Below are 16269 nucleotides of genomic sequence, written 5' to 3' on the forward strand. Positions count from 1 at the left end.
CGTCAACCAGCGCCGCCATACATCACGGAGGTCAACAATTAAGCCACGCCTACCTCCGCTATATAAGACCTGACCTCGTGGTGACCTATCTCTCTTTCGACCTACACCAACCAGCAAGCAACACCACCTCCTCCTCCTGCCTGGCGGCCCTCGCTCCCGCCAGCGACCATGGCGACCCACAAGCTAGTCCTCTGAGCACCCTCACCAACCAGCTCTCTCTACTCAACGCTTGTAACCATGCTGCCTTCCCAGCACCAAGCTGCATTGTACATCCAATACAATATGTATACAGAGAGCACATTGTGAGTTTCCTTTCTCCATCCCATCCTGAGTGTGAACCAAACATCACGTACCCCACAAATGGTGACCCCCGGAGATTAGCACTCACACAGGATGAAGGAGAAACATCTCGTACCCCACAAATGGTGAACCCCGGAGATTCGCACTCGCACAGGATGGAGGAAAAACATCTCGTACCCCACACGTTTACTCTTCCTGAAAAAGCTAAGAATAAAACAAAAATGAGTGTATATTACATGGGAAAGAAAACTAAATATTTTGTTTGTATATATCATGGAACATGCTTATATTTCTTATTTTAGTTCTACATATGCGTTTGGAACCCAAGTTGCTGGTGCATTTGAGATGAATCCCCTTGACAAGTATTAAATTTTGATTTTTCACCCAACATAGTCCCAAAAAAGCTTACCGTTTAGTTTGTCTTCTCTCAATAATGGTGCACAATTAAAAATATTAACCATATTCAAGTTTAGTAGCAACTAAAATTTCTAAAGGAATTATTAACACTGTATGCATGAAAAATACTGTTGCAATAAACATATTGTACATGTTTGAATTTGGGTACTGTGTATTTTTACTACAGTCAGTTCTGCTATAACGCGATAGTTGTGTTCTTGTAAAACATCGTGTTATAGAAATTCGCGCAATAGAAATAACGGCTTATGGAGAAAATAGGGTTAGGTGCAGATTACTCGAAATCGAAAAAAAATTCGTAGTTAGCCTAACACAAAGGATAGCACAGTCTAAATAAATGTTACTTTTATATCTAATAATGAAATCATACATTAAATGTTACACTTTACCTTGAGAAAATATGAATATAACTTGATGGGGGAGAAGGTTGATGTTGAGGTGTCATGCAGACAGTAGTTGACAGTTGTCATCATCAGTATCATCATCATCAGGTGCAGTTTTTCTTTAGGTCCTCATATATTGGTAAGGCTTTCTCTTTAATGGTGAGGAAGCTGGTCCCAGATCGCTTTTTCGTTTGATCTTCTATCCAAACACTTAGAAGCCATTCCATCTCCTCAAGTTCCTTTGGCCGTGATCTCACACTTTTGCTAGCACTCAAGGTTTTTCCAGCAATACAGTTTGCTTTAATCTTTGCCGCATTGTCTCTAATGGTGCGTAAAGTAGATTCCTTTATTCCCGTTGCACGCACAATGTCACATGTTCTTTCCATATTTTCAAAACTATTGACAACATCAAGCTTTTCTTCAAGTGTTATAGCCTTTCTTTTACGATCACCACCGGAAATGCGATCACCAGAACGCTTCCCGGAGATATTTTTCTTTTCCATAATCACAGAATTGGAGAAACAGTGATCAGAAATCACTGAGGACGCTTAAAAACTGCACACGTGTTTCAGACTGATCTTGTGGTGTAAACAGAGCGCACGGGTCTAAAACGCTACGTATTTTGTTTTTCTCATTTAAAATTTTACAATTTACATATACTGTACAGGTATACTATATACATATTACATAAATTATTTCTGCAATTCTTCACAAACAAAACACATAAATCAATTGAACATGTGATGTCGAACGTGAACTGTAAACATTGCATAACCCCGCGCCAAGCCACAACAACCATTCGAGTGGAATAGCGTGAGAGCAAACTCGTTCGCGTTTTACAAATATTGTTCCTCTATTCATCAAACAAGTTAGATCCAATTCGCTTTGTCAAAACACGCGTTATAGCAGAACTCGCTGTATTAGGCACTCACGAAATGAATAACAATATGAGAAAGGTTAAATATGGTAAAAACTTCCCAGGTTTATATATACGTATATATATATATATATATATATATATATATATATATATATATATATATATATATATATATATATATATATATATGTATGTATGTATGTATGTATGTATGTATGTATGTATGTATGTATGTATATATGTATGTATATGTATATGTGTATGTATGTATATATATATGTATGTATGTATATGTATATATATATATATATATATATATATATATATATATATATATATATATATATATATATATATATATATATATATATATATATATATATATATATATATATATATATATATATATATATATATATATATATATTTTTTTTTTTTTTTTTTTTTTATTTACAGTATTTATTTTCCCCAAGACCCAATCACATCCCTGATTTTTGCTACTGACTGATGTTGTCAATATTACTGGTAATGTTATGTTTAAAGGAATACTATCATATAAAATACAGTATTTACCATTTTACCATTGATCATCGATAAATTGTGTAATTTATAGAGAATGTGCACGTAGAGACGCCATAAAATAGATTGTTTGCACAATTGGGGTTTCTGGCACATGCCATGTGTGTTCGTGTGTGTGTGTCCGACGTTGCCACATATCCAGGTTAGCCAAAACTGCTTGGCACAGGGCTTTTGGCTGGGACTACATAATATATACAGTATTTCTGTCCATCAAAATTATGGTCATACAATAGCTGTAGTTTCTTCTTGTACTATACCACCTGATGTTCTTTATTTAATAATTCACTCCCCATATGGGCAAACTCCCTGGATTTCTATTTCATTTCTGTCAGTTCTCTAGATTGTGCTTTATCTCATCTGAGCGGGTTTACCACATTTGCTATTTTTACAAAACTTGTATTTTACCTTTGAACAAGAGAGCGGGGGCTGGAGACTAGGGACTTGATCAAAATATTTGAAGTATTAGTGCACTTTTATTCACACCATTGTGGGCTTCTGTGTGTATGTCAAGGGTCTCTTTAACATGTGTGAAGAAACAGAGTGATTAAGTTGTATACAGTTCAGTACTCTACAGTATATAATATGAGATACAATACAGTATTTTGAATTAGTGCTTGTTAAACTTTTATTTTCTGTATGCGGTATACAATACATTGACCTCACCATGCACCAGTTTGATTACTTTTTTGAGATGTATGGCACTCTAGCCACAAAGGGACATTGAGTTTGGTGAAAATAAAGGAACACTCACTATATAATATAGTACTGTAGTTTGAAATAGAGGTTATATTTTTATGTGGACAACTTAAGATGCGTTTGGTGGACTTATGTTTATTGAAAAGTTAAAGTTTCCAAGTTTTTATATAATGAAAAATGGATGTTTACTTTGGCCCATATTGCACAATTATTTAAAAAATTTTGTGCAGCTTTGCCATACATTTATACACATTAATACAGGTATCTCTATTAGCTGGAATTCCTCAAATGTGCAACTCTCCGATAGCCGGAATGGAAATTTTCTCGGAGATCGTTCCCAAAGACGGAATTTTCCAGAAAATTACGCCTTTGGGAACGATTTTCCGAGGGGCACATTTTCCCTGGAAAATTCTGAGAAATTTTCCGGGTACTCAGAATATTTTGGAAAATTCCGAGGATGGGGGATATTTTTCCAGGTTCGAGAGATGATGTAATGGGCAATTTTTGGAACTTCTTAGAACATTTTTTCCTTTACCTGGAAAATTCCGGGGATGAGGGATTTTTTTCTGGCTTTTTAGGAGTCGTCTCGTAACTCGGAAATCTCTCATTCCCGGAAGTACTCTTGCACCTATACAGTACTGTTTGTATGAATTTGAAACAAGTTTAAGGTTTGGTAAAAAAAGGTTGGAGAGTTTATTCAGAAATGTGTGGGTAACCAAATGCACTTTAACAAGAATTGTAAATTAATTCATAGTATAAGAGCGTGAACTCTCATCTTTTATTTTTATTATTTTAATATTTAATTTCCTCTAATAGGTTTTTTTATAGTATTTTCATTTCAAGTAACTTCAACCTCTGACCTGTGGTAGCGTGGCTCGAGGATTAGGACACATGGGTACATGTGATTATGGTATCAAGCAATAGGAAGGAATGACGGTGAACAACTGTAGGTGAATAATAGTCCCAACATACAAATAAAATGGTTTATTAAAAGTATAAAATGGTTATTAAAAATGACGTTAGATTTCATGAACAATTAGAGGAACCCAACTACCTCGTTTAACGTATTTTGTACTGTTGCATTAGGTACAGTTCCCACTTACACCATGACTGGGTGTATATGTACCAGGACACACATACTCTCTCTCAGCACCTTATAGCACCAATAGTACCCGTGACAATGATGCCAGTTAACACATGTGACTGTGCAAACAGCACCAGACACAATACTCAAACAACACCAGAAATAATACTCAAACAGCACCAATCATGGTAGTTTTCTCCCACCACGAGGTACCTTGGAACACACTCTGACAATTCCGATGGACGCCTACCGGTGTCCTCGGAGGAATAACACAGCCACCAAATAGCCCTACTGAGTCATGGACTCATCCAACAATGATGGGGGCTGGCAGTTGTTTGCTTGGCCTGATGTTCTTATGTCACCACGTGGGCAGTGAACGCGTCAGGTGAGCTGGCTAGTGCTCTGGTCCCCATAGGATGGTGGCGATTTCCTGACACTCGGGATTCACGGAGTTACCCATGTTTACTGGCCTTCATCCATCTCCCAAACGAGTGTAGAGGACGTCCCCAATCTATCAGGTACGGGCTAGCCTACAGGAACCTGTTGATGGAGGGATTTTCAAACGCTGACTGACGGTCGATATGAACATCAACGTTTCAAAAGGATGTTAAGGGCGTAAGACTACTTCACTTAAAACACATCAGTTACGTTACTGTATCACTTGCATATTCAAACTATTAACTAGGACAAAATCACTTAAATTGGCGAGTTATACACAGAAAGGTTGGACATACCTGTTGATGGAGAGGTTTTCAAACGCTGACTGACTCTCGGAAAGCGTCAGTCGCGCTCCTCTTCCGCTAGGTTTGAATGCCACTTCACTCAACTATTTCAATGTACTACATTACTGTATACTCTGGCGTTTGAAACTGAGACTACGAACTCAGTTTCATTACCTAATATTCTCTTTACAAACTATGCTCTGACTGAGCTATCGAAGGCAAGAATTAAATTGCTTTCAAAGGTTCTGGATGGCAATCCCGGTGGGTGGAGCCTAAGTCAAGTGACGTCCCACTACCTCTACAAAGAAAGCTGGTCTGATGGTTCCCTTCAGGTTAATTAACTAATTCCATAATTAATATCCTTACAACAATTTCACTACGAGTATCAGGGTCTCTGATATTCATAGGTGAAAAAGAGTTTACAAGTCTTGGTCAACAAATACAGCATCTCTATGACGACGTCAATGATACAGAGAAAACGGAGGATGTTTCCACTGGGAGACTCAGATGTTTTACAGGTTTTGTGGGCGTGGAGCGTAATATGAATTACTAGGTTTTAACAGGCTAGCTGTCATTACGACCATGACAATAGTATTTTGAATAATAGGAGAAGTGACTGCACAGATTAATATTGATTTATTTGAAAATAGAGAAGCAAGAAAGGTTATGGATATGCAAAATGTCTTGGACATTCTTTGTGAGGTAAAAGGAAATGAAGTTATGATACTGTGTTGAGGATTTTGGAGGTACTCTGCTTATCTCGATGGGGAGAGTGGCTGCTTTTCTCTTTTTGTTTTCGAAAAAATGTAACTAAAAATGAACAGCTGATATGAAACTATGGGAAGGTCTCATACATACCTGAATTTATCCCAAAGGTAGTTAATACAGTGGTCCCTCGGTTAACGAGATTTCGGTTAACGATTTACCTTCCATAAGATTCTTAACTTCGGTTAACGAGCAATCCCTCGATTAACGAGTTTTTTACGAGCCGACTTCAACATGTTTTCGCTTGCATTTGGCGGTCCACCAGCTGTAGTATTAGTCCGCCAATACAGTAATCGGTTTTAGGGCATAAATTCCTTACTATTTTAGTAAATATCAAGAAGTTTATACAGGTACTATTCAATAATTTTAAAAGTTTAATATTAACCTTTTTAGTCATTTTAACAATTATTGAACATAATTGAAGGTAAAGAAACTAGTTTCTGGCGTGCCATCCAGCCTGTTAACACACCAGACAGGCGTTAGTCTCTCTCTGTTTTCAGTGGAGGTAACATCTTGCTTGAGACTCTCTTCAACTAAATGCTTTTTTTCTGTGTTTCCAAGCAAATTATTGGTCATTTTGAAATATATTTTACATATTGACAATATATAATGCAGTGCAGTGTTGATCTAAAGAAAATAATCTTGAAATACACCAAGAGAACTAAAATTTTATGGGTGAAATGGTGCCATGGGGTGACCTCTCTTCCACCCTAATGCCTTCTCTTCTTCCTTCTCCTCCACCTCCATTCTAATTCCCACCATCATCATCATCCTCCAGGAGTCTTCTACATACACACCTCAAAGTAAGTGTACTTTTCTACCTTTTTTGTTGAATTTAGGCAATTTTCGGTGAGCTGGAACCAATTACAGCGAGTTCTGCTATAACGCGTGTTTTGATAACGCGAATTTGCTCTAACGCGATTTATGAATTAGGAACGATATTTGTATGACGCGAACGCTTGTTTGCTATAACGCGATTTTTGCTTACTATTTCTCCAATTTTGTGGTACAGTGGGGTATGCTATAACGAATCTAATTGGTTCTAGAACCTTGTTCGTTATAGCATTCGTTCGTTATAGGATTAATCCGTTCCAGGCCCCCAAATACAACCACTTAACACTGAAAAATATAATATAAAATTGTAAAAATTGTAAAAAAGTGCATAAATATGCATCTAAACCCCTGAAATAAAGAATATCATTAATATTTGTAATAAAAAAACAATAAATTAGAAAAAAAAAAAAATTAAATAATGTTCGTTGTAGGAGTTTCGTTCGTTATAGCATTCTCAATTTTATAGGTAAAACCGTTCGTTATAGGAATATTCGTAGTAGGATCCATTCGTTATAGCATACCCCACTGTATTAACTGTGAATATAGTAAAGAAGAATATCAACAAGAAGCGTTCTGGTGATAGAATTCCCGGTGATGATCGTAAAAGAAAGGATATAACACTTGAAAAGAAGCTCGATTTTATCAACCTCAAAATCACCCTTCTCCCCCATCAAGTAAAGTGTTACATTTACTGTATGATTTCATTATTAGATATGAATGTAACATTTATTTAGACTGTGCTATCCTTTGTGTTAGGCTAACTACTAAATTTTTTCGATTTCGAGTAATCTGCACCTAACCCTATTTTCTCCATAAGCCCTGTTGTTTCTATTACGCGATTTTCTATAACACGATATTTTACAAGAACACAATTATCGCGTTATAGCAGAACTACCTGTACCCAAAAACCCATTGAAACAATGGTTTCGGTTAACGAGTTTTTCGGTTAACGAGCAACCTGCTGGAACGAATTGTGCTCATTAACCGAGGGACCACTGTACTTTTTTATCAGTTCTAGGGATCATAATGAATATACAGTACAGTACTTGCTTTGCACACTGTATAGGAAACCAGGCATTAGAAACACTGTAAAGAGAGCATTAAAGATTGAAGGGTACTGAATATATAATGGGCAGGGAAGATAACACAACTTGATAACTTTATACTGTTTACAAAGAGTATGTGACAAAATTCTGTTAGCAGAGGCTCTCCCAGCAGTTGTAGAAAATTCCAATACAGTACAGCAAAACCTTAAATAACAACGGTAATGTGTCCTCCAGTATTGCGATGTCAGGTGAAATCGTCGTATCGTGAATCATTAATTACCATTAAAATAAAGCAATAATAATGAGATGTGTTCCCTTGGGTGACCTTTTCATATCTTTTGTGTGGCTTTTTACCACCTTTTTCCCCCAAACAGCAAAATTAATGAAAAATAAAAACTATTCTTTAAATAATGATTATGAAAGCACCTTATGCAATATAAATCAATAATAATTTGTAGTCACACAAGTGGAGACAGGATTACTGTACAGTATATGGTTTTAAGACCAGAAATATTAGAATAGATTCATTAGCTGAGTGGCTGACTCGCTTGAGAACAATCATTGCCTTGATGTGGACAGTAACAAAGTAAATTAACTTGTTACCGAGCTCAAGCTTCAGTCATCTTAATCAAGTGGTTACTGAGCTGGTCTATGTGCTCATAATATACTCTGGGTTCAGGGATGTTTTAGGTGTTGAAGGGGCTAGTCAGAGTTGAAGGTGGGATCTCTACTCTTCCCTCCCCTTGCAGGAATGTGAGTACAGTACAGGTACTCCTCGACTTACGACCTACTCGACTTACGACCACCTGGACATACGACCGCCGCAGTCGTATAAAATATTTTTCAAATTACGTTTTTTTGAGTCCTGACGTTAGTGATCGCGCTGTGTACCGACAAAATTTTCGTTTGTAATTCCCTTTAAAATGGCTGGCAAGAGTAAAAGTGAGAGTTCTCGTGGTGCTGAGAAGAAAAAGAGATACCCATTTTAGATTTTCTATGTACCCGGTATTATTTTCGCATTTTCGACTTACGGCCAATTCAACTTACGACCTGGTCGTCGGTCCCAAACCCAGTCGTAAGTCGAGGGCTGATTGTACAATACAGTTTCACAAGAATATGTTTTGGGGGGTTAAATTATATTTTTCAGGGAGTAAATTACAGTACCAATTTGAAATTAAGGAAGTTATTAATATGATTAATAAAAAAGGCAAGGGAACCATTGGTAATTACAGGTATAAGAGTTACAGTATGCTAAATGTGTTTCTGTTAAACCCAAATTCCAAGTTCAACTTTAGGAAATGAGGAGGAGTCAAGGCTATTAACCTCGCAACTTTTGCCAGTAAGCAGATCAGGATTAAGCTCTCTGGAGGCACGAAGTTAAGATAGAAATTGTAGCAATAAATATAAAAATCGATGGAGGCTAAAAGCTTGGTGGTGTGTGTCTATTTATAGTGAGTGGATACAGTGTTTGCCTCCTGTCTAAAGGGTTCCTAGTTTGATCCTGGGTACTTTCGGTCAACAGATGACCTCACCCTTGTCACTCACACTGATCACGACCTACAGAAGATCCTGAACACTTACGCAGAATCGTATGCACATTTTGGCCTTGAGGTGAATGTACGTAAGACTCAGATTGTCTTTCAGCCTGCCCCTGGTTCAGCCACACCTTCACCATCCATCCATCTTAACGGTATTACCCTGACTAATGCTACCCATTTTCGGTTTCTCGGCTCCCACCTGTCCACCACCGTGGACATCGATGAGGAGATTCAGCATCGGATCAGATGTGCATCTCAAGCTTTTGGCAGACTCCAAAACTGTGTCTTCAGCTGTAGGTAGCTGAACTTATCTACAAAGTTCCACGTATATCGAGCAGCGGTCATCCCCACCTTGCTTTATGGCAGCGAGACATGGGTCACATACAGAAGACACATCAAGGCACTTAAAAACTTCACCAACGTAGTCTACGTTCCATCCTCCGAGTTCCCTGAGAAGACGAGAACAAATGCCTGTATTCTTGCTGACACTAACTGTAGAAGCATCGAGGCTACCATTATATATGAACAAATACACCGGACTGGCTATGTTACCTGCAAGGACAACAGTAGGCTGCCAAAGCAGCTGCTTTACAGTTACCTAACGAATAGTAAACATAATGATGGCGGGCAACTGAAAAGGTATAAGGATAATCCTAAAACAAACCTGAAAAAGTGCCAAATTGACCCCCTGTGTGACACTTACTCCACACCGTAACGCTTGGAGGATCACCTCACAAAAAGGTGTCAATACTTTCGAGCTAGCCCGACTGCATAATGAGGCAGACAAGCGCCAACGCCGGAAAGCCGCCGCCGCCGCCGCCCCTCCCGCAGTAGATGTAGACCCCCCCACATTTGAAACATCTGTGGTCGACCCTGCCGGTCCCGTATCGACCTCTTTAATCACCTCAGAACTCACCAACCGAGGTGACATCCTTAATAACTCATATTATTTTATAATAGCTGGACGATCGTCATATTCGATTCCGAGTGACGGCAAAGTAGTAATTGTAGTAGTGTGTGTGTGTTGGGGGGGGGGGGGCAATATGCCACAGATGGATCGATTGAGATTTTGTTCAATCTTGATAACAGTATTTGGGCGGTTGCTGATGAGAGGGCAGACTGTCCCAAATTTGGAAGGTTGAGGAAGTGTATGTCAGGAGGTGTAGGTAGGTCGGGAGTTGAAAGTCGGACGTGAGGTGTACTTTAGGTAAGTCGGTAGGTAGAAGGTCGGACGTGAGGTGGAGGTAGGTCGGAAGGTTGAAGGTCGGGTGTGAAGTGTAGGTCGGTCTGGAGGTTGAAGATCGGTCGGGAGGTAAAGGCGTTTTTGTTGCATATTCTGGATGATATTCGTAAACTGGATATAAGAAACACCTTATTAAAACGAAGCGAAAGCTGACATTTTTCCACTACTTTATTCGCACCAAAACTCCTGACAATAGTTTATGCGAAATTTGATATGCAGTGGCGAGAGTAACGTTAAAACAGCCAGTGTAATGGTGTGGCAGTGTGTTGATATGGTGTAGTAGTGTGGTGGTAAGGCATGGTGATATTGTGGTAGTTGTGGTATTATGGTGGTGTGGTAGTGTCGCATAGTGATGGTATGGTGTGATAGTGGTGCGGTGGTTTGGTGTAATGGTATGATAGTGTGGTGGCATGATGGTGTGGTAGTATGGTGTCGTGGTATGGTGTGCTGGTAAAATAGTATGATTGTGTGGTGTGGTTGTATGGTGTACGGTTCTGATGGTGTAGTAGTATGACTGTGTGGTGTGGTGTGGCTCCTGCAAGTAAGGAAACTCTCCTAGAACCAACCAACTCGACGTGCGAAAATTGTCTGTTGCAGAGTTATTTGCATGTTGATCACCAACCATCCCCTGGCGAAGAACTGCAACAAACCACCGTCTGATGCAGTCCACCACCACCAATCACCACTACCACCAACACTCACAACCACCACCTCTACCCTACCACCAATCACCACCTCTACCCTACCACCAATCACCACTACCCCACTACTCCCACCACTACCCCCATCACCACTGCTCTGATACTTTCAGTTTGAGAATATTCTGTAGTTGCAATTGTATGTAATCTACGCTTGATGCAGAAATTTGACCTTTGACATGTGACTAACTTAGACTGTCTTTAAACAAATTCTTCCGTAACAAACTTCCATAGGTTTTCTTGTTAATCGTCTTCATTAAATATACATGTTTACTTCTACACCGTTTCCGTAACACGACTTACATTAACATAACCTGATGTAACCTATCCTAACCTACTGTATCCTATCTTAACCTACTGTAACCTATCTTAACCTACTGTAACCTATCTTAACCTACTGTAACCTATCTTAACCTACTGTAACCTATCTTAACCCACTGTAACCTATCTTAATCTACTGTAACCTATCTTAATCTACTGTAACCTATCTTAATCTACTGTAACCTATCTTAATCTACTGTAACCTATCTTAACCTACTGCAACCTATCTTAACCTACTGTAACCTATCTTAACCTACTGTAACCTATCTTAACCTACTGTAACCTATCTTAACATACTGTAACCTATCTTAACCTACTGTAACTTATCTTAATCTACTGTAACCTATCTTAACCTACTGTAACCTATCTTAACCTACTGTAACCTATCTTAACCTACTGTAACCTATCTTAATCTACTGTAACCTATCTTAATCTACTGTAGCCTATCTTATCCTACTGTAACCTATCTTAACCTACTGTAACCTATCTTAACCTACTGTAACCTATCTTAATCTACTGTAACCTATCTTAACCTACTGTAACCTATCTTAATCTACAGTAACCTATCTTAACCTGCTAACCTACTGTAACCTATCTTAACCTACTGTAACCTATCTTAACCTACTGTAACCTATCTTAACCTACTGTAACCTATCTTAACCTACTGTAACCTATCTTAACCTACTGTAACCTATCTTAACCTATTGTAACCTATCTTAACCTATTGTAACCTATCTTAACCTACTAACCTACTGTAACCTATCTTAACCTGCTGTAACCTATCTTAACCTACTGCAACCTATCTTAACCTACTGTAACCTATCTTAACCTATTGTAACCTATCTTAACCTACTGTAACCTATCTTAATCTACTGTAACCTATCTTAACCTACTGTAACCTATCTTAATCTACTGTAACATATCTTAACCTACTAACCTTCTGTAACCTATCTTAATCTACTGTAACCTATCTTAACCTACTGTAACCTATCTTAACCTACTGTAACCTATCTTAATCTACTGTAACCTATCTTAACCTACTGTAACCTATCTTAATCTACTGTAACCTATCTTAACCTATTGTAACCTATCTTAACCTACTGTAACCTATCTTAACCTACTGTAACCTATCTTAACCTACTGTAACCTATCTTAACCTACTGTAACCTATCTTAATCTACTGTAACCTATCTTAACCTACTGTAACCTATCTTAACCTACTGTAACCTATCTTAACCTACTGTAACCTATCTTAATCTACTGTAACCTATCTTAATCTACTGTAACGTATCTTAACCTACTGTAACCTATCCTAACCTACTGTAACCTATCTTAACCTACTATAACCTATCTTAACCTACTGTAACCTATCTTAACCTACTGTAACCTATCTTAACCTACTGTAACCTATCTTAACCTACTGTAACCTATCTTAACCTACTGTAACCTATCTTAACCTACTGTAACCTATCGTAATCTACTGTAACCTATCTTAATCTACTGTAACCTATCTTAACCTACTGTAACCTATCTTAACCTACTGTATCCTATCTTAACCTACTGTAACCTATCTTAATCTACTGTAACCTATCTTAACCTACTGTAACCTATCTTAATCTACTGTAACCTATCTTAACCTACTGTAACCTATCTTAATCTACTGTAACCTATCTTAACCTACTGTAACCTATCTTAATCTACTGTAACCTATCTTAATCTACTGTAACCTATCTTAACCTACTGTAACCTATCTAAATCTAAACTAACCTATTTTAAACTAAGGTAATGTAACTAATTCATCTTGAACTAAATTAACCTAACCTAACCTAACCTAAAAGACGTTTACAGTGCGCTAACTTCTGATGTTAAACATGCAAAATCTATGGTGTGTTGGGATGTGTATGTATATATATATATATATATATATATATATATATATATATATATATATATATATATATATATATATATATATATATATATATATATATATATACACAGTGTATATTATGCTTTAGGATTTCGAACCCATCGAAATTTTTGTACCTATAAACACATTATAAACATTGCTTTACACACACACCAAACTCAGCCCTGACATACCTCTTAGTAAAATATATATATATATATATATATATATATATATATATATATATATATATATATATATATATATATATATATATATATATATATATATATATATATATATATATATATATATATATATATAGATATATATATATAGATATATATATATATATATACAGTATATATATATATAGATAGATATAAAACTTTCCTCTGTCTATTTTACTTTAAACACTGCTGCCACCTACCCAGTGTAACGCTCGTAATGCAGAGATGATTAGCAGTTTTATAAAGACGATTTGCATATCATAATCCCTGGCTCATTCATATATAATGAACTCTCAGAGCTTACACTCTCCTGTGTACATGGCGAGTATTTGCATACACTTAACATATAACTGAGATACATTAATTATAATTTTTATCTCATGAATATATTAGGTGTAATGTGTGTAAGATGGTGAGATGGTAATATTGCCTCTTGTTCGTGCCAGCTTCTCGTTGTCGTTGTCTCTATTGGCCTACGATTTTATGTCTATCTTTCGTTCTCTTTCTCTTTCTTGATTATTTGAGCCTCTCATGGTCTGCTCTTTCACCGTCTCTTTTTTACTTAATTTCTTGGCCTATGGTATTTTCTTCCACTCCCTTGCCCATCTAATCCTCTTGTTCTCGTTCTTTTTCCTCCCTGTCTGTCTGTTTCTCTGTTTCTGTTTGTCTCTCTCTCTTAATCTATTGCCGGCCAAGCATTCTAACACACAATTCTTCACAAATGATAAACTTTTACGTGTTTACAGTGTATTTATTTTTTTTCGTGGTGACTGAACAGAACCCACGAGTCTGCGGGCGAGGGAGACGCTGATTGGTTATTTTTTTACTTTTATCCTCTTCACCACTGATCTGCTCGTTAGCCGCTTGGGCGATCGGCTACGTCTATGTTACACACTGTTGGCAAGTAATAGACATGCACTGGCTCCTGAATGTATCTGAACCTGCTCCAGTGCTGGTCAAGTCTAAAACAGCTCACACTCGGTGCCGTCACAACACTCTGGCAGGTTGTTCCAAGAGTTCACAACTCTCACTCCGAAAAAAGTTTGCCCTCACAGTTTTCTGGACCTGCGACTTCTTTAACCTTGAGCTGTGGCCCCTTGTTGGGCGAGCGTCCGCCAGCTCCGGGTAAGGACACTCGACTGAGTCGTGCCCTTTGAGACGTTTATGCACCTTAATTAGGTCCACCCTTGCTCGTCTGTAGTATAAGCTAGACAATTGCAGGTGCTCTAATCTCTCTGGGTAGCTGAGGTGCCGAAGTGCCGGCACCATTCTGGTGGCCCTCCTTTGGATATTTTAAATCAACTGACAGTCCCTAGCATATCTCTGGGACAAGACAGATACACCAGGCTGAGAAGCACCTCGCTCTTGAAGATCGTTACGAGGGACGGACCGTCTAGATATCTGAACGATCTTCTTATAAGACCCAATAATTTATTTGCTTGGTTCACCTTCTTCTCACAATGGCCCGAGAACTTTAGTTTGTTCATTATCAACATACACACCCAGGTCCTTTTAGCATTTAGTCTCAATTAATGAGGTTTCTTCGTCCCGTTGGGACATATGATGCGCCTCCTTACCGTTGGTACGTCCCAGGAGCATCCTCTTACACTTCGTGACATTGAATCTTAGCAGCCATTTCTTCAACCATTCTTGAAGCTCACAGAGATCCTTCTGCAGGTCTTCACAGTCTGATTGGTTCTCGAACGCAGGAAGAGTGTTCGCATCCTCCCTAGTGAACGCCTTTGCTTTGTCCTGGTCAGAATCTGCATATCTACCACCTTCAAGCCTCAGGTCCGATATTCCTACTCGCGTTTTTAATTTTGACTTTGCGTAACAGTAAAACGCCTTTGGGTTTGACTTGAACTCGATTGAAATCAGCCTCTGGAACTCCTTTTCAGTCCTTCTACACTCTGACTTTGCTTGGCTTCTGGATCTGTGATACATCCTTCTGTCCTGCTCATCGTTTGTCCTAACCCACGTCTTGAATTTCTAGGCTTTCTTCTTAACTTTGTCGACCGCCGCATGGTTCATGTATAGCGGTCTCCTTGTATTCCTGGAGGCACTGGGCTTGGTCTTGGGTATATATTTCTCGATAAAATGGTTCACTTTACTGGCTATGATATTCAGCGTAGTGTCTGCGCTCTTATACTGTACCTTAGTGAGTCAGACCAGTGGATGCCCCTCACCTCCTCCCTCATCCCGTGGTAATTTCCATTGTAATATTTGAACCTTGGTCTGGTTTTGTGTTGAACCAAGTAACCGTTAAATCTGAAGCACAATGTTACATGGTGACTGGTGCCAACGGGGACTAGGTGCTCCAGCTTGGCCACCATACCCCATCGTTTGTTATGATGAGGTCCAGTGGCTTGGGTGTTTACTCCACTCTGTAATGAGTCGGGTCTTTAACATGTTGGAATAGAAAATTATCTCTCGGAGTTTTTACAAAAAGAGTAGCGTGGTTATTTAAGTAATTTGGTGTGGACTCCTTTCTCCAGTCTATGTCGCCATAGTTAAAGTCCCCCATGACAAGGAGATGGCTAGGGTTGAGCACCGTTGCGTTGTCTATTAAAGCTCTTAAGTTCCTTTGGTTTAATAAGCTACAGTTTGGGGATCTGTAGATACAACCG

This window comes from Homarus americanus, unplaced genomic scaffold, assembly GCF_018991925.1.
Source record: "Homarus americanus isolate GMGI-L3 unplaced genomic scaffold, GMGI_Hamer_2.0 scaffold57980, whole genome shotgun sequence".
Lineage (NCBI taxonomy): Eukaryota > Metazoa > Arthropoda > Malacostraca > Decapoda > Nephropidae > Homarus > Homarus americanus.